This window comes from Dermacentor silvarum, unplaced genomic scaffold (assembly GCF_013339745.2).
Source record: "Dermacentor silvarum isolate Dsil-2018 unplaced genomic scaffold, BIME_Dsil_1.4 Seq625, whole genome shotgun sequence".
In the NCBI taxonomy this organism is placed as follows: Eukaryota; Metazoa; Arthropoda; class Arachnida; order Ixodida; family Ixodidae; genus Dermacentor; species Dermacentor silvarum.
Window position 1 is genome coordinate 13,432 of NW_023606539.1, and position 21,000 is coordinate 34,431.

Consider the following 21,000-nt stretch of genomic DNA (forward strand, 5'->3'; position numbering starts at 1 on the left):
GTATGGTTTTCAGTTGATCAATAACTGAGAAAAAAGCTCGTGTTGATCACCTAAGGAGTATAAAGATTAGCTCACAATAAATATTCAGACATTACTGCTGTTACGGAGCAACCAGGAGTGGCGCGGAGAGCAAGTTTATCCACAACAATATGACACGATATTTGACAGGTCAACCTGGGATCCGTTCCGGCATCTCTCTTGTTTGACATATCGTTGCCTAGCTTGTGATTAACTCGTAAATACACCTTTTCGCTTGATCCTTCGGTTATTTCTGTAACGTGACCATATGACTATTAAAAGGAAAGGAATTAAGGTGCATGCCGTGAGGAAGCCGCCTTGAATTAATTCCATATGGGGGACTGTCATCTACAGTAACCTAATAGTGGTTGAATTGACTCTATTATCAATAGAAAGTGCACAAAGGCAGAGATCACAGACATCCTAAATTACCAATATTCAAAATAAAATATCATAGTTCGCAACTCCGAAATAATTCCTTAGTATGAATTTTATTTCATGTGTTTTACACTGGAACATTGGACCAGGCTTACTTTCATTGCAAAGTTAGATTCTGACTTGTATGACAAGAATTGCTTATCAAAACGCTCAGACCCTGTTCGGTAATATTGAATTAAAGACTGCGCGCGAGCTTCGCAAACTGGCGAGATATTGAACAACCTTTTTATAAATTACATGCAACGATGCTCTGTGAGGGTCTTGTTCACATCAGCTATGCTTTTTCATAAAGAAGTGGTCAGGCAGAAATTGACCTTTTGTCAAATCAATTCCCTTTCTCGCTCTACAAGATTGCGCGTCACAGGTTGAGAAAAGAAAGTGGAATGTTTTGCACCACCAGGGAAGTGAACGTGACAGTAACGGAAGCAGCAAAAAAATTAAATTATGGGGTTTTACGTGCCAAAACCAGTTCTGATTATGAGGCACGCCGTAGTGGGGGACTCCGGAAATTTGGACCACCTGGGGTTCTTTAACGTGCACCTAAATCTTAGTACACGGGTGTTTTCGCATTTCGCCCCCATCGAAATGCGGCCGCCGTGGCCGGGATTCGATCCCGCAACCTCGTGCTCAGCAGCCCAACACCATAGCCACTGAGCAACCACGGCGGGTAACGGCAGCAGCAGCTTGACCAACACTGAGTCTCCTGAATTTGTAATAAAAAATGTGGTTGATCCCTCTTATATAGGAATCGGTATAGAACACGAAAGTGAAACGTGTCTTGACAGAAGTAGTGTAATGTTTATTGCACATTGATATATAATGTCTATTGGTGTTTTGTGGCTAAAGCGCCCTTAGGCGTTGATGCACCCACGCTGACGCCTGGTGGCACGTCTCCTCCATCACGACTACCAACGTCGATGACCATGAGCAACCGTCGTGCATATGGAAGCTGCACTACGATGCACACGCTAGCACAACGCGAAAGACGAAGCACGTAACTGACACACTAATACAACGCGCAAGACAAAGCACGTAACTGAATCGTCACCGAGTCAAATCAGCGCGTACAGCGCGTCGTAATTGCAGCCTCCGCGATCAACTTCAGAAACATTTTCAGAGCTAATTGCGGAGGCCTCGCTCCGCTGTGCTGAGTACGGTGAACGCCACCACCTAGGTGGCGTTGGTAGTGCTTCTTGATGCCAGCGTCCCTTCGAATGCTGGCATCGAGGCGTCGTAGTGCAGAGACCACCGAAGCGTTCACTGTCGGTGCGCGTTAGTGTCATAATGCAGTACTTCTCTTTTCTGCTCGTAGGCGGCGGCACCGCCCCGAGCAAGCGCGGGCACACGGAGGAGTGTTAGATATATAAGGCGCGTCTGTGTAGCTCTCTGCAAATGCGTTTGTGGCGCAATGGGTTAAACGCTCGGCGATCTATCGTCGCGGACCGAGAGGTCGTGGGTTCGATTCCCAAATTTTGCATGTTTGTGGAACTTTTTCTTCTGGTTTCTTTCTTTGTATTATGTTCTATGACGTATTTCCGTGACGGAAATACGTCATAGAACCGTATTTCCGTGACGGAAATACGTCAGTGAAGTCTTGGTGGACCCCGGCATAAAACACTTTCGTGTTAAAAAGCAGAGGGTTTGAGACATAATTGGGTTGATATATGGTGCTATGAAGGACATGGCCGCGCACGATTACATATCAATGCAGCAACGTGTTCAGAAAATATGTTTTTTTCATTATTCATGTTTTTTGAAGGACTTCACCACGGAGTCCACGGACCTCCCGACTAGAGCAAGCAAGCGGACGCGTCGATCGAAGATGAGACTGTTCGCTAAACGGGCCACAAACCACACCAGAGCGACGAACCCTTTCAATAGCACTGACCAAGAATATGACACCACTTGAATACGCGCTGTAAAATAGGCATGTAATTTTTGTGCAATAGCACACGAATTGTGTCCATCCAGCAACAGGCTACGGCAATTTCTGTCACGCATGCTATATTTAGAAACATAACTTTAGTGCTGCCAAGACATTTTCCTGTGAGTAGATAGTTAGCATACTTTTGTCGCTAGAATGTCTTGTAAAGTACGAAGCCTTACTTTGATTCAAGCATTGCTGTAATGACGTTTCCTGCAGTTTAAAAAGAATTCACGATTTTTCTTAATTGTGCGTAACAAACTCAACAACGGTGTGGATCTTGTGTCGCATCAATCAACGGCTTCAACGCATACCTTCGTGTTTACGTAAACACAAGTTCAGCCGAAGGCCGTTTGACCTGCTTTTTTTATATCTCAAGTGACCTCATGGCATTCGGCAACACGGCATCGTGACAGTCAAATACATGCATGTTTTTAAAGCCACCCTTTCAATGTTTCAAAGTTTTAAAGGCGGACTAAATAATTCTGTTTTCGTAAAATCGCGGTAATAGGTTGTATGTTGGGAAATAAAATCAAAGTCAGAAATGAAACATCCAAGTTTTGCGCCGACACCTCAATGTTCTGCACCGATGTCAGTGTGACGTCACAGATTAAAAATGTTATTTTTTTACGTTTACACCGTTGCGGATGAGTAAAAGTTCTTGTAACTTGGTAATTCAGTGATTGGCTCTTTCTTGAATACAATATTGTTGATATTTATTGATAAAGAAGTACCTATGTCCGTGCAAACGCTGTCAGAATCTATGACGTCACAGCAAAATGGTTAAAGAAGCTCCAGGTAGCGTCGACACCCGTATTTCGTTCTCGCGTCTTTTATCACATTTGAAGCGTATTCGCGTGGAATGATTGGCATTTTTTTTTTTGGTACTGTAGCCATGACGCCGCACTACGCTTTTTTTCTCACTATTTCACCATGCCCTCCTCCGTTTTCCACGTCATCGCTCTGCTGTCCCCTCCTCTCCGCTTTCCTCCTTGCGCCCGCGCTGCACTCAGTGTTCGCTGTCATCTCTCGCTACAGTGGTTAGAATGTACTCTCGCTGTGCGCGTTCGCTCGGTTACAAGTGGCGACGCCAACGCCGACGCTCGTCACAGAAACGGGCGCCCAAGTGCGCGCTCCATAAAACGGCCAGGGGGCTGAGGAGCGCAGTCGCACCTCACATGGGCTCCTGCTTTTCTCGCGATTTTGTTGGGAACATTGACTGGAAACTGAGCCAATTCGGTACCCTCGGATTGCTAAAGCTGCAAGGCATCGTTTGACGCTGACCGAGATGCAGAGTGTAGACCTTTACTCGAATAATCGAACTCTGAACATTGTGTGACCGTGCGCTCAAAGATAACCCTAACGCCGGGGCACCCACGGAACGAGCGCGAAACCAGCGGCTCGCGCCTGCAAGCCCGCGCCGCTCGCGCACGCCGCTCGCGCACGCCGCTCGCGCACGCCGCTCGCGCTGGAGGAGTTAATCACGCAGATCCAGTATATGAGTTGGGCTCGGGCTTCAAACTCGGTTATGGCATTTGTAACGTGGCAAGACCGTCGACTGCAAAAATTGCTTCCCTTAAATATTTGGGGTCATTGGTGCTTGTGGACCTGTGGGAAAGTCAGGGCAGGCAGGCCTCCACACAGCAGCAGTGCACACCACAGATTAACGTAAGGAAGCCGCGCCCCTTGGTCTCCAGCAAAACGACACCAGTGGTCACCTGCGGCGCACTTCGCGACACGGGGTAACTCTGGTCAGGCGCAAGTGGCCGCTCGAGGCACTTTGCGTGTACTCGCGGGCTTTTTAGGAGCGAAGCTCCTTATAGCGGCACCCGTTCCGTCCCCGTCGTCGTAGTAGTAGTGTGTAACCAGTCTGAGAAAAATGAGAAAAAAAATTCCGAAGTTGTGTCCGTAGCGAGGAATCGAACCAGGGACCCCTCGCTTCCGAGCGCGCGGCGTTAGCCCACTACGCCACGAAGCGCACATAGACACACGCACCACGATGGCAATAAATACCTAACATTAACGAAAGGCCGCGTTTCTAGCGCGTTTCTAACGCGTTTGTGCTAGCGCGTTACGGCCCGTGTAAGAAGCTGGTGTAAGACGCTGTGGCCTCTCCGCTTTACATTCAACGCGTTTCGAACGCGCTGCCCAAGGCGGTGGCAAGTCAAGTTCAAGTCGAGGAGCGTTTATGAATACGGGGGGTATACTCTCTCAGCAGTCATGTGATGGCGTCTGCAAACGCGGTGCACATTCCGGCATGTGTAAATGGCTGCGTAAGACGCTGTGGCCGCTCCCCCTTACTAGAGAGTACTGGACGTTTCTAACGCGTTTGTGCTAGCGTCCCCTTAAGCGGGAGATCCGATGATTCCCTCCGGAGCTTCGCCCACTCATCATCATTCACCCCGTGGATATGCTGTGATTTTTTTTCACCCTCGGAAAAACACTTTTATGTAACGCCTATTGAGCACCGGAAAGCTATATCGGGAGCTTTAACGCGATAGCGTTTAGGGCCCCGTGTCGCAAAGAATCTGGCGTCGGCGTCGGAAATGCCGCCCGCGGCCGAGGAAATCATCCCCAACCACGCAGGCCCTCCAAACATATTTTACCACTAAAGTTGCTCACACTTTGTCCTGCATTCTTTACAAAGTTATTCCTCGGAATTTTGAGAGGGTCAGCCCACAAACAATTGTCATGAAACAAAACATGGACAGCGCATGCCTTTTATGCTAAATCTTCTCAAACAATAAAAGAAGGCCGCCCCACGAAAGAGGCCGCGTTTCTACCAGAAATCGCGCCTTCGTGCATAGCGTTCACCGCCAGTGTTACCCGGTAAACATTACGGTTACATAAGCTGCAGTTGCCGGGAAGTGTGAGAAAGAGTCAGGGATCTTTTAATGCTATCGCGTTCCACTCTTGAATGCGAAGTTTAAGCGTCCTCCAAATGCGAAGCAGCCTATGGTCGGGGCTATGTCCCTCTCTCCGCCGTGCGGCGTCCACACCCCTACTACAGTGGCTAAAAGCTAGCCACTGTACCCCTACTGCACATGTACGCCAAGCTCCGGCTTCCGGAAGCCGGAACCGGAAGCTGGCTTCCGGTTCCACTTCCGGTTCCACTTCCAGTTCCGGAAGCCAGCATCCGGCTTCCGGAGAACGCTTCCCACGTTTTGCCCTAATGATCCCCCGGTGCTTGGCCCACTCATCATCATTCATTTCGTGGATATGCGGTGTTGAGGGCTCGAGCCGCTGCCATGAAACGTCAGCGGCGACAGGCCGATCCCGAACTTCGGGCTCGCGAAGTCGAAAGAAAACGTCAACGCCGCCGAGAAGCTGCTACTGATGCAACGAGGGCTCGCGTAATGGGAACTTAAATCGACCCCGTGGCTGCTTCGCATACTGTATACTCAGGGTTACCCTACGGTAAGATGGTGTAATTTTTTTCATCTTGCTCTATAATTTTGTCATTGGCACATCTCATCTAATTATAATGTTTGAGAAGTTGTTTAATTAATTAAGGCTTACTATGTAATTAGGAATTAAAAAAGTAATCTGAGTACCTCCAAGCGATGGCAAACAACATTAACTTGGTTCTGTCCAGCTACGTGGCATTTGCATGTTTTTGAATCTTGGTGCATGATAGTTGGGACACCCTGTATATTGAATTGAAAACAATGTTATTGAACATGTACAAGGTTAATTAAAGCCACAGAATCCATGGCCTTGCATTTATATTGGGGCTTTTCGAATGGTGTAAATTTTGAGTCGATCGAATAAGAATATTGGTCAAAAATAATCATCGCATTATAAATCTTTGTTATTTAAATTGAAAAAAAGTCGCAGGTTTGCTCGAAAGGCGAAGCATCGATTGCGATAGCATGCTAGCAGAGAGCCATACGAAGTAAGGATAGCTGTTTTATCGGCTGTATCGACATGTAAACATTCGCTTGGTGAATAAATTAACAAGCATGGTGTCAGCGCACACATTAAACATGAACACATCACACTCGATGACCGCGGACACTCGCTGTAGAAACGCTGGCGTGAGGAAACGCGGCCGCTGCAGCGAGCGAAGTGACCTTCGTACAGTTGTCTATCGCTTCAACGGACACTGAGCGCCGAGAACACACAGCACTAGAGTGTACTAGACAATGGTCGAGTGGGCCGAACGGCACTCTCCCGCTGAGGCACCGCGTGAGGAAAAAATGTGCGAGGGCGCTGCGAGCAAACTGGATTGCGGTGGAGACGCGCTCCGCGGCATATTCAACGTACTTTCGCTGTGGGCGCCGAGGCCGATTGCGCATAGTACGCTCTTAAAATAGTGCTTTATTTCAACTGCAAATTTATGTTTGCACCATTTTTGCCAAACACATATATTTGAGGCGTGGATTCGACGAACGCGACGTGAGGCGTCGAACGCGACGTCTTCAATTTTGCTGTCGTTGTCAAGCGCGTCGTCTGCTAGCGAGCGCGCGTTCGCTACGCGGAAGCTGGCGGACGACCAGTTTTTCTCGCAGAACGTCTGTGCAGTACATTTTTGTAGCGTGAGCTACACTGGCCGAGGTTGAACAGTTTCATGTGGCTCCTGGAGAGCCGTGCTGCGCATGCGCGAGGAGCAGTGACGTCACACGGCGCGCAGCTGGCGCTCCGGGCGTTTGCCCGGCGTTTGCGCTGGGCGTTTTATTGTTTGCGCTGGGCGTTTGCCACTGTAGTATAGCCGTGGAGAAAGAGAGCGAAATTGCTGCTCAGCGGCGCAGAAGAGCGGAGAAGCTTAACTCATCTGATCCCGAAGTAGTTGCCTGCCAATTAGCGGTTGAGCGTAGAGAGAACGAACAGAACGAGGCTAAATGTGCTGCGGCGACACCGGAGCAAAGGGAGGAAGGTATAACAAAGCGGCGTCACCAGGAGGCTGACCGACGTTCCCGACCATCTCAGCAGCAGCAACAAGACGCCGTCGATGATATCAAGGCTCGCCGATTGACTGATTATACGGTGAAACTTAGCGAAAGTGCCAGTGCGACTCGGACCTTCGAGACGGACTTCGTAAACAATCCCTTTGGATATGTGTGCGACGCGTGTGAAGGACTGTGGTACATGAAAGAGTTGACGCCGGTAAGTAGTGCCATGCGTGAAACGTTTAGTCAGTCGTGTTGACGCTACCAGAAGCTCTGGAGTCTGTATCTATGTGAGGAATGGGATTGCTGCCAGTGAACTGCCAAACGTAACGGTGCCCAAGGGTGAAGCCTGTCCCGTTCAGCTTGACGAAAGCGGTGTGGTCATCGAAGCCGTGTACGTGTCGCCGAACAATTAAGTTAAGGACATTATAGACGTATTGGCTACGTCTATGCCTAGTCGTGCGGCAATTAAACTGTGTGTCGTGGCTGGTGACTTCAATGGTGCTCCAGACTCTCTTGGTGTTCCTTTGAAGGACACGTTTAACCTGGACTTAGCCAGTGTTCTAACTGTACAGACGACCTAATGGGGAACCACCACTGATCTTGTGTATCACAGACAGACAATCAATTCACCATACTGTGTTGGGGCTGTAGATACGGCAGCATGTTACTACACTGACCACCGAGCCGTCTTTGTAGCAATAGAGAAGCAACCAGACGTTGAGCAAAAAATAAATAAATATACATGTGTCACATAGTGAGTATACCGTGTGTGTGTTATTGAAGCAGCAGGAAGCATGATAATCAAGCTAATCTGCTTGATTATCATGCTAATCAGCAACCAGCTGAACCTTCGCTCAAGCTATGTATATCCTGACGTAGCCGAGCTAAGCCACTGCTAACTTTTTTATGTTTTAGTTGCTTTAGTGCGCCCATGACTCTTGACGGCCAGTACCAAATGTAGTTTAAGCCAGACGAACTGCTGTTTTTACCTCTGTCTTCTAAAAGTAATTGGTATCTCTGCAACATGAAGCTACGTAAGAAAATTTTATCGTGTCAACGCGCGCTTCTTGTTGGTGGATATTGATCAGTGACAATGATCGAAGAAAACAATATTAGAGTGAAATAAACCAGGTTTATTAGCTGCGTGGCACGAAGAATGACTAATGTATTTTTAGATAAATAAATCAAGGGGTACATAGACATATATATATTCACGATATATATAAGGGAAAATGACAAATATGCTAAATGCACTAATTGAAAAAGTGAGAACTCCCGACCGGAACAAGCGCACGTGTTTGCAGTAACAAACACACTTATTAGTGAAACTCCACATAGATAAAATTCATAGCAGACAAAGCCATGTTATATATATATATATATATATATATATATATATATATATATATATATATATGTGTGTGTGTGTGTGTGTGTGTGTGTGTGTGTGTGCAAGTGTTATTGATATACTATACGACGCCGAATAGTCGTTCCCGTTCGAATGTAACGCATAACAGCACTATTGAAGTCTCAAAGGTGAGTGACCGATGCAAGTGAGGACTGTTATTCCGATTGATTGTACTGCCGGAGAGTCGTCGCAGTTGCGCAGAGGCGCAGTTCCTGAGAGATTTAACGCACGGGTGTTAATAAGTCCTGCTTCAGAAGTTCCTAGCTGTCATTCGATATAAACGCCCTGTTTTGGGCCAGCCTGTAAATCTGCTAACTTGAATCAGACAAGGAAAACTTTTTTTTGACAGTCTCACCATGTTTGCAACCCCTTAAAACTGGGTGCCCCACGTGGTACCGCACTCTTCTTCTTCAAAGAACGCAACAGATCTGCAAATATCCCTACGAGTATGTGAGACATGCCGTTCATTTAATTGTTTCATCATGGTCGCTATGTTAGTGCACCGGATAACTGAAAGCAGCCGCTTATAATATACAAGTCGTGCTGTACGTACATTCGTTGAACCATCAAGCATATTGCAGAAGCAGCTGAAACTGTTCCGAATAATGGGGGTTTTCTACGGATGCACAAAAGTTGACTTGCTTTGCTAAACAAGGATGGTATTTCGTAGTTCCTGAACTTATGAGCATTAGGCGAGAGTAGTAGGTGATAAATGTTTCCTACTTGACGCTACTCGAATGCACACAGTCAAGGTGTCTCCGCTTGTACCACTACTTCCTAACCAATAGTGCAGTTATGGGGGACGCCTGCAGTCAGTGAACTTATGTAAGAACATCATGACAGTGTTTCTTTATTAGAAATTGCTTAAACTCGTGCACGTAACCTTCCGAATGATTATACTGCCGGTATCACATGGGTGGCCCATGTGGTACCGCACTTCAACAAATGCAACAGATATGCACATATCTCTACGAGTATGTGAGACATGCCGTTCCTTTAATTGTTTCATTACACTGTAAAAAAAATTCTGCAGTTTACGGTGAAAGTTGAAGGTAAAATGTTGCCGGACACTTTTCCGTAAATGAAAAACAGCGTTTCCGTCAAACGGATAGTCTGTAAAAATTTTTTCCGTTGAATAGAAAATGGAGAGTTCCGTCAAATGGAAAACGGCGATTTCCGTCGAATGGAAAACGGAGAGTTCCGTCGAATGGAAAACGGTGATTTCCGTCGAATGGAAAATGGTTATTTCCGTAGTTGTGATCACGGAATTGTCTGTATTTTCCAAATACAAAACGGTGAGCTCCGTAGAACGGAAATTCTGTAAATTGAGCACCGTACTTTCCTAATTAAAAACGGACAGACCGTAGTGAGGAAAGGTATGCACATAAAACACACAAAAGGAACAGAAAGGAAGACAGAAACACTTTCTTTTTGTTCTTGTGTCCATGTCTTCTATGCTTGCGTGCCTGTACCATGAATCCGTATGAACTTGTTCAGCTTTATCGTGCTTCGTATCAACAGGTGCAAAATTTGTTTTGTAAATGATGATGCGGGTGTATATCTCCAGCAAATGAGAAAATTGTTTGTTTCATTGAAATAAGTTATACCAAGTTGTACATTTCAACATGGCTAACTCACATCAGATATAGCTTGAAATGGGGCAGAAATCAATGCACATAAGTGGACACACACCACACTGAAAATGCTGTGTGTGCACGTTTCCTCCTTGTGTAACTGTCTTCTACACCGCTTCATCTTCGTGTCAGTGTTGCCATGTTGCATTTGAGTTCTGTACATGACGTGTACAAAGCATACATACAAATTCGTGCCCAAAAAGCAACAAGCCACCTGAATCTGAATGAAACTGCGTGTTTATTGTGCTTTACTGAAAAAAACTTGCAAGATAAGACACTAGAAATGGGCTGACGAGAAGGATTGGTTGAGAATCGGAATGACTGGTTGCTTGCAGATGCCTCCTGCCTTTGCCTGAACAGGAAAAAAAAACAATCAAGACTCTTTATTAGTAGTAAAATCTCGTTACAAGAGACACTCGGTTATGAGAGACATTTCAAAATGGTTTGGTTGGTTTTCCCATGTTCGCCATGTTAACAACATTGCATACAAGAGACATGGTTACAAGAGACACTCGGTTACTAAGGACAACTTTTTTTATGTCCATGGAGCAAATTCTTCACTATTTATAAGAGACACAACCGAGACACGCTCACGTAATGCGGCTAACGTCGTACTAACCGGTTTGCGCTGCAATTTTCACTCCCTTGGCTCTATTTTGTTTCGTTCCGCAGCCGGCTGTCATTCCTCACATGGTTGAGACTACCAATTTCACTGAATTTTCTGCCATTATGCTTCTATAATCGTCGCGCTCAAACACCGACTTTGTGACAGAGTACCATTGAGTTGGATTTCTGTCACAGCGTATACGGTGCTGGTCGCTTAGTATGCCGGTAATCAAACTCCGGAGTCATAGACATGTTTCCATGAGACAGCTCTGTTCGCATCAAAGATGCGTTTAAACACACTTTGGTGCTCATGTATAATAAAGTGGTCTAGTCCGACTCCTCAGTGTTTTTAGAATTTTGGTTACAAGAGACCTTGGTAACAAGAGACACGTTTCCCGAGTCCCTTGGGTGCCTCTTGTAACAAGGTTTACTGTACCACCATCATCACTGTTTTTAGTCAGATACATCAACAATAAATGATTTCCAAGTCACAAATGTAACCACCAGTGCTCTAAAAAAATGTCATACTCTGCCTTGTTGGTATATGTTCTTAGCCTTATAACATGAAAAACTTCAGATGAAATCTACCCAAGTTATTTGATGGCTCACTTGGAACAGGCAAAACTCTCATGTGCACATTGACAGTCAGAGATTACATTTTCTGCATGTAGGTAGAGCTACCACGACCCCCACCATACTGCGGACCATGGCTTTTCAACTTTCACTGCTCTAATAGAAAACCTTGCAGATACCACTGTTTTCCCAAAACAATGAAGCACTCTTAAAATGAGCTTAAACCACTCATGTTGTACAATTCCGATGCAAAACAACCAAGCCAGAGGTACTGTCCAGATGACCAGCTTATAAATTAGCAACAATATGAAGAAAGCATGCCTTGCAATACAACATGTGTGCCTTTCAGCCTCTTTCAGATTTGGTTGGTTTTTGTCATGAAAGTATCAATGTGCAATATACTTTTTACTTAAGCAATGATAATTGAAAGTTATGGTCGGCAGTGCGTCAACATACTATCTCCACCCCCTTAAAAAGTTATAATTATAGACACACCACCCAAGGTCAATCCACATAAGTCACTGTGTTCCCCCAAAAATTTGCCGTTTTGTCAGTCTGTGCTTTTCGAAGTAGCCTGTAGCACTTTCGCGACGTAAATGAACCTGCAACAAGTACACATGGACCCCATATGTGGCAGCTACAGGCAGTACCGTTTATTCTGTCCATTCCTTGACTGGCAACCCCAGAACCAAACAAATAATGCAACATGTCGTTCCAGACAGCATTACTTGGGTGACGTGCTTAATTTGGGAATTCCGCCTCTCCTAAAGAAATTTTAAAGTAAAGCTCAAACTAAAGCAATGTCCAAATATGAGCGCTTCTCGTGGATTTTGAGAGTCAACGAGGACAGAGCTATTTGCCCAAATGTTTGCGACTTCAATGGCAACAGGATGGCCAAATTCCGTGCTGTTATTAGATGCAGAGGAAAAACACACTGATCTTAAAACATGTGCAATGATGTGTTTTCAAAGTTTTACTTTATATTGTAGCAGGGATACTCCGTGGTAATTAGTTGGAATTCATGCTATTTGCCTGCAGTCTGTGCCAAAATATTCTTAGAGCCATAGCCACAACACTTTTTCTTTGGGATTAATCAAAATACGGATTTGGCAGAATCCAGAAAAAAATGCTTCCAACTGAACAGGTGCTTCTATATTTTATTTTCAAAGACAATTCTTTTTCTTGCGAAACTAACAATGAGGGTAGCTATAGGGGCTTCTTTGTATGGCATCTTTTATTTTATTGCAGCGCAAGGCTGAACAACAGGTACAACAGAAAGGCACATTTGACATGCACACAGTGTTAACTTCCAACATCAGATTTATTTCCTGTTCTCGTCACTATATATACCCTCAAAACGTCATACAACACGTGTGAAGGCACGGTAAACATGAACTAAAGAAAACCAGGAACCACACGCATGCAGTTTTTTTAGCCACACAGATTGACACATGTACACGTTTAACGCGAACAAAGATAATCAAGCTCTTTCGAGGATAATGAAATTGAAGGCTTACTGATGCATGCGTCACCAAATGTTGATATGTTTCTAGTGTCTATAGTTCAGCGCATTATCTTGCACCTGCTTCTATTCATGATGACTGCTTTTTTGAATCTAGGTTTGCACTTATCTTTGGCAATGAAGGGCAAGAAAACCGTCAGCAGCCAGGGTATTTAATTTGTTATTGTGTTCTCATAGCCTGTCATTTATACATCTAACAGTTTGGCCAATGTAGGACCCTCCACACCCAAGAGGAATGCGGTATACAACACACACGATATAATCAATGAATTTGCTTTTATGTTCCTTCTCGCATGCAGTATCCAAAATTCTTTCTGGCCTTGACTTCCCACACAGGCTCATTAATTTAGTAGGCGTCGAAAAAACAACATTGATGTCACTCCTTCCAGCAATCTTTTTCTTTATATCGGTACTTGTACCATATACCTGCTCAGAACCTTTTTGCTGTGCCTTTTTAAGCAGTCCTGCTGCGACTGACATGAGCACGTGGCTCGGGTAAACAAAGCCACTTAAACGTGAGACTTGCCGTTCGAAGCTATCGTGCATTAGGTGCAGGATAGCCATGTGACGGGAAGTTTGGATTCCTTCACATTAATTTTGTCCTCACCGATAACAAAACCTGCTGGGGTTAAGAACCTAGGGCAAGTAAGCCACTTTTGCCATTTCATTCCGTGCATACAAAACTTGAAGAGGGGAATCATGAAGGTGTGTTTCAGTGAAGCGCTCAAGAAGCCATGCACAATGCACCTAATGCACAATAGCTTCAGATGGCAAGTCTCACGTTTAAGCGGCGCTGGTTACCCGAGCCAAGTGAAAAAAGGGTCCGAGCAATTGAATGGTACAAATACCGACATAAAGAAAAGAAAGGTTGCTGTCATCCCCTACATACATAGTTTCTCCCACAGAATAAAGATTGTTGGAAGGTCTGATATCAACATAGTTTTTTCGGCTCCTAATAAATTGGGGAGCCTGTGTAGGAAGACAAAGCCAGAAAGAATTGCGGATACTGCATGCGAAAATGAACATAAAAACAAATTCATTGATTGCATCACGTGTGTTGTATACGACATTCCTTTGAGTGTGGACGGTCCTACATTGGTCAAACTGGTAGATGTATAAATGACGGGCTACGAGAACACAATAGCAAAGTAAATACCTGGCTGCTGATGGTTTTTTTTCTTGCCCTTCACTGCCAAAGATGCAAGTGCAAACCTAGATTAAAAAAAACATTTATCATGAGTAGAAGCAGGTTGAAGATGATGCGATCTTTGTTCGCGTTAAACGTCTACATATCTGTTAATCTATGTGGCTAAAAAACTGCATGCGTGTGGTTCCCGTTTTTTTAGTTCATGTTTACCGAGCTTTTACACGTGTTGTATGACGTTCTCAGTGTATATATAGTGATGAGAACTGGAAACGAATCTGTTGTTGAACGTTAACGCTGGCTGTTCGTCAAATTTGCCTTTCTGTTGTCCTTGTCGTTCAGCTTGCGCTAGAACAAAATAGAAGATATCATTGATTTCATTGTCGTCAGGCTCGGGCACAAAATAAAATTTGTTCGCCAAAATTAAGTGGTCACCAGGCATGTCTAGTTGAATTTATCTGAACATGCTCTACTGTCGGTGGTGAAGATGTTGCCAGTTTAAAGGGCTGCAAGAAGGCACTAGTTATGTTTTCTAGGGCAAGAAGGCAACAGAGTATGTTACCTAAAGCAAGTAGTCACAGGAATCCTGGATCAGTAGAAGAAAATTTAGAAAATAATAATTGGTTGGAACATGTATGTCACACACTTCTGAGTCACCAAGCGCTTGTCTTTGTCTCCCTTTCTTGCGCCTGTGTATTTTTATTGCGCTAAGTTACTTGTTCATTTATGCACTATGATGATGAACTTGTTTTGGAAAACTTGAAATGTGTACCTGACGTTTGACTCCCTTTTGCATGTAAGTAAATATTATGAACTTGTCGCTGTGAACAGTCATCTCCATTTGCTGTACACTTGTGATATAGGGTTAACAGTATTTGAAGGTTTGTGCATTAAGGCAGGAGAGCAGCACTTGCTGGATGGCTCATCTAGTAATTTGCTGAAAATGCAGCAGTGCGCAACGATTGCATCACTAATTACCTTGAAAATATTGTTAGTTATTCATTTGTAAACACCTGTTGTCAAACAGCCTGCTGACTAAAGGTCTGAACACGTTATACAGAATTATAGCAGGTACTAATACACGAAAGAAAACCTGTAATAGAACCTACCAAATACCGTATCAGTGTAGTGGCAGGTCAAATGGCTCCTCAATGCTTGTGTCCTTCCTAGGAGAAGGAAAGAAACGTTAATCTTACACTGACAGCACCAAACCACACAAACGTAACTGCCACAGGACATGAGGAGTTGTAACTAGATACAGTCAACCTGCTTAACCATCTCATAGACATTCAATGACAGAATGTACCTTCATGGAGCCTCTAATCTATAAAATTCATGCTGTAGTACAAACATGCTAGCAGACAGAATCAAAATTGCATGCATGGAAATTCTCAGGAAAACTATATTTCCTAGCTACCACAGTCCACTCCTTGTGAAGTACAAGTGACGGTCTAAGCTACAATCAGAAGGTGGAAAATTTGGGATCCTTTCTAGTAAACAACTAACCATATCTCTACCTGTACTCAGCAATACAAAGGTGAATCACAAGTACTATACTGATAAAGAAAAGTTCAAAACTGCTGCTAAGTGAGTGCTATAAATAAATGATTTCGAATTTATCTTCATGTAAGACTAGGCGTGTTAACTTCCTTTACATTACATGAAAGACTGGTCAGAAAAATATTGCATTCAGTCAATATTGTGATTTGCAAAACAGTAGTAAGAGGTTAAGGTTGGAGACCCTCAAGTGGTATGTTACGATGTTTCGAGAAATTGTTTCAAGGAGCCTCTTTCCTTAACCCTTTCACATGCCAATTAGTTGTGGTGATTGAAAAAGGTGATTGAAAAATTAACTTCACCACATTTCTTACATCTTCATATTCATAAAATGCTTACAGAAGTACAATAGATTAGGAGTTTTCAGTTCTTTAGTGAGTTTGTCAAGTTTATGGAATGTGCACTCCATGCAAAAACTCAGTGCAAGTACATCAGATTTGCAAACATCAACTATTTGATGTCTACCAGGCTTGAATAGCACCTATCCAGCCATTCAAAAATTATGACTGGTGCAACACACTGTGAAAAACGATGAAAGAAGTGACATACATACAATTACATACACCAAGCAAAGTACCCAACCATCTACCTTCATACTTCCTTTACTAAAACAATTTGCCTGTGTAATTCAAACATGCAGCACTATTTCAATTAGAAGAGTTTGAAGATGTACGGGACACATTTTAAATATCCTTACTTTAATCAATGCCATTGCTATTAATGCACTATCTTGGTGTAATGAATTGTGTGCATAGCGTCGGAAAGGATTAATCATATTCATGTAATCTTTACTGAAACTCAAGGCATAATACTCATATTTGTTTACAGTTTTGTGATGAGACAACACGACAGATGCGGGAGTTAAAAAAGCATCTTTATAAAATGCTGTAGAAAGCAAGTTGAAGCAAGTTTCTACAACCTCTCGCAATACCGAGCTATTTCCCATGAGTGTTCTAACAGTTCCTTGTAACATGATGCACTGTTTTCACAGACATAGCTTGAATCTTTGTATCTCAAGTTTTGGAAGCAACTTATGAATTGCTATAACAAGCAGATTTGAAGCCCCTACCCAGACTGCACAGCCACTTTAACACCACGTGTAATGAATTATGTCATCCATATGGCACAGTTTCCGATTATATTCCCAAGCATGAATCTTATAATTGCAAGTTATGTAAGAGTGTACCTATGCGATTACTTGGGGACAGCACGAAAAGACGGGAGAAGGCTGACAACATGAATGCAGGCAAAGAATTTTGTTTACAGACAAACATATCTATACTAGGCTTGTTGTCCTGCGTAGTTGCAGCTGCTAGATAGCGGGATAATGTAAACAACAACCGCACAGTTGATGAACTGCTGTTCTTCCTTTTGCTACACTTTGCGTCAAGGCTCGGTCCGAGTCACCCTTTTCGCACAATGTACCCCGATTGCTCGACGTGAAAAATAAAAGGAAAGTTCCAGCTTTCCCAACAGTCTCTTTGACACTATGACTGACCTTGTGAATATGATATAACAGTGGCCACCACACTTTAAGGAAATGTTAGACATGGGTTCAGAAGCTCTCCTCCACTTGGTGATGCCTCGATTTCTTGAGGACGCCTTTTGGTCTTCCTGTGATGAGCTTCACAGCGAAAGAGTGTGCCGATGCGGAAGGCAGAATACCCTCCTCCAAACATGGGGCATAGCTCCAGCATACATAACACTAACCAAAGAAAACCCTGCGGTCCAGAAATGGAAGATCACTGTCTAGTGGTAGTTTTTCCCCGTACGTGAACTCATCTAGCACTGCAGAGAAGACAGGAAGAAAATCACTCTACCCATTTAGTAGCCTTACTTCACCTAATATAGAGGAGAAAGTTGCCAATGAAGCAAAATAACTTTACTACACTGGTGCCCACAATAGCTAGTGTTTTACGGTTACCTGACAGTGTTTTTGTCTGTGAGAAGTTGCCAAGCAAGGCTACTCAAGGAGTTCAGCCATTTTTAATGTCTCCTCTACAGTGCCAGGTGTGCTCATGGAAGTAAAACTGCTGGAAGGCAAGCTCCAATATCTGGCTTGAAGGTTTTCTGTGGTGAGCATTGTGCTGGATCTATGCCCCAGACTCAAAAGTGTCTTGGCCTTTCCTATTAGCGCACTTGAACACTGAAGCCTGTTGTTGCTACAGGAACACAAGGGCACTACCACGAAGTGGAGGGGAGCTTCAAGACCCAAGTATGGTTGCTTTTAACAGTGTGTTCGCACTGCCTTTCGCCATGCGTTGCCAAGAAGCATTTAACGGAGCTGAACATAGGTGAAGTCTTCAGTCGGAGTACTTCAAGGAAGCCAAGGCCTATCACTGCTATACAATAGGTACACAAAGGAAGCTGTCAATTCAAACAAATTGCTAGGAAGAGTTGGAACTACCTTTTTATTTTCAGGGCCAACAAACTGGTCAGGTACGAAAATGTCAACCGGACCAGGTCAAGACGAGAAGTTTGCATCAAGAAGTATGTGCTGGAGATCATAGGAAGTGCAGTTGGTGCTGTTTACAACATCCTACTGCCCTGCAGCAGTAATTATGTTGGACAAACAGGACGACGACACAAGGACTATATTAGGAAACACGCACAGACCCTCGCAACAAGATGGGGAAGCAACGTAGCTATTAATGCTGCTTTGTGCAGTTGTATATCAAGTTTTGAGCAATCAAGAATCCTCATGGCACATGTTTAAAACATACAAAACTCGCAGAATAGCCCCCACATATGCTAGTGCGTATACACTTAATCTTCTAGACAAATTAAGCTATTTCAGATGAACTGCTAGAGCGTTCTGAACTGGGCTGGTTGGTGCATGTATAGGAAGGAACTGAATGGTGCCATAGACAGGATAAAGGGAATGTGTTGCTGTGCCCTTCACCTTCACTTCATTCTGGCAGTAGTGCTGTTCATTCCCATCAAAATATTCATATATTTTGGCCATCTGACCACGTGACACAGCTGTCTGCTGAAGCTATATTTTACCTTGTTATGATACCTTCCAATGTCACACGCAAATCCATCGAGGCATCTTCACCTATTATAGTAAGCTGAGCAGTGGCTAACAGTGAGCTTAACTGTGGCTACACTTAGTTACCATGAAGCCCATGCATGACAGTGTTAGAGGTCAGTATGCAGGTGTTTTTGCATACTCATAGAGGCAAACTAAACGAAGAATTTTTATTGGTGCATGTTTTATCTGTTGCCTCATATCCCGAAATCTGGTGCTATTAGTGTTTTTTGAACACAACTCATGTGCAACCGAGACAAGTATGAAACAATCCCACTTTCAAGTCGACGTCCTCATGCTGAACCAATTGGTTGCCCCAGGAAGAACAAAACGTCATTTATCTTTTGGATGCATCTGCAACAATTATTATACTTGTATAGGCATTGTCATTCAACCAACATTTGCAGTCAATGTCCATTAGGACTGCATATGCATGACTGATGTACGATAGAATGGCACAGCTTACCAGAACAAATAGCACAATGCAAGACTGCTTTGCCACTGGTGTTGCAAGCAGGCCCCCATGACTGAGAAACTGAATGCAAGGCGGCACACAGACATCCTTCACTGGTGCAACAGCTGCAAATGAAATACTGATATAAGTTACTTTCTGACCGGTCATCCAAAGCAAAGCACAAACATTTTTATATGCAATTACACTATTGCATATAAGCTCGTCACTGAGTTACTGTTATTGCTGTGAGATAGCTCACAGTATTTTATAAAGTGCTAATGGCCTCGTTTAACTTTTTGCAAAAAAAACTTTATGAAGCACTTTCTATTAGAAAAATGAGCTGACAAAAATTTTGCCTGCATAACTTACAACACATGCGCGCATTTTAGAATTATTGCAATGATGCGTGTAAGCTGAAAATTAGTCTATGCAACTCGAGACAGTAAGTGTGAACCTCCCTTCAACATCAGTGTTGACATATAGTTTGGTTTGTTTTTACACTTGTTAGGAATATATATAACTTTGGAATGTCCGTAATGCACGTTTGGCCACCACTATTCTATGTCAAGGTTAAGTTAAAAATTACTTTTCGCATGCATCTGTTTTACAATTACGGCCGCATATGGGCAGAACTTAAGCGGCAATCCTCCCTCCCAGAATACGTGATATGCTGACGTACTGCGTCGGAACGTTAATCGTCAGCCTGGTAGCTGTCAAAAAAAAAAAACAACGCGAATACAGATTGCCAGGTAGAAAATAATCCGTTTCCTTTGCAATGACTCTTAACGGGTATCACGCGGACAACTTTCAATTGCGATCGTGCACGATTGCTCGGGCTCTACTACAAACGAAAGGGCACCGTGTGACACCCGTGTTCCGTACCACTGCAGGTGGCACAAGGTTATGGCAGTAAGCACGCTCCACCGTCATTTGATTGTAATGAAGGGGCATGCACAACGAACATGCTCAATGAGGTCTTCATACATGAGCAATCTTCCAATCCCGGGCGTGAACACTGCGATTATGCACGCCCAGCCAAGGCACTGCGTCCGAAGCTTATAATAATGGCTAAAAATTTCACTGTGATGCAATGCGTCACCGAATATTGGTAACATGACGTTGCACCGCGTCGAGAGAGATACTAACGGGTACACTTAATTTTGGAACGTCGAGCACACAGCACAACACAGTACTAACTGGAATGCTAACGTCCGTAAACCACCGGCCACATTAGACGACAAAGGAGCTACTAGAGGCGTCAACGCCGCTAATATTGCCTACACGTCTCAGTTGTAGTGAGTATGCATTCAACACAACAAATGAAACACCCCTTTATCACAGACTCGCAATGTCGCTTTGTCAATCCTCATGGCCAAGGAATCTCGCTAAAGAGCGTGCTCACACAACACAATTGAGCCCATCACCGGCCATCGCGGAGCATTTCGCACGCGCGACGTGCACCAACAACGAAAAAAGGACACTTAAGTCACTTACTTGTGTAACAATCCAGCGCTGATTCCTTCCTATTTAGTGTGAAATCACAAATGCGACAGGAACACCACCTCCACCGTCCGCCATTAGCGAGTACTCGTACAGTTGTTTGTGCTGGAGGAATCCAACCCAGCGTGTAGGCGCGATGAAGGGGGGGAAGCAGCGCCACCGCTCAAACCCTACCTGCTTCTTTTTGTGTGTTTACTATGCTCGCACGCGAATAATGTTCAAACAGCGTTATCTATGGTGATATATGTAACTGGCAGTGAGAGTAGACAGTGTCTTTTCGTTATATTCTTTGCGTGTTC

General features: G+C 44.1%; 1 long non-coding RNA gene across 1 annotated transcript; it reads right to left on the reverse strand.

Moving 5' to 3' along the window:
* Positions 1-10,533: 10,533 nt before the first annotated feature.
* On the reverse strand, positions 10,534-20,782 carry LOC125941922 (uncharacterized). Its single transcript, XR_007464680.1, has 4 exons — positions 20,696-20,782; positions 19,214-19,326; positions 15,269-15,325; positions 10,534-10,666 (listed from the first exon to the last, which is right to left on the reverse strand). It is a non-coding gene; the product is annotated as an uncharacterized LOC125941922 (long non-coding RNA).
* Between the last annotated feature and the right edge of the window lie 218 nt (positions 20,783-21,000).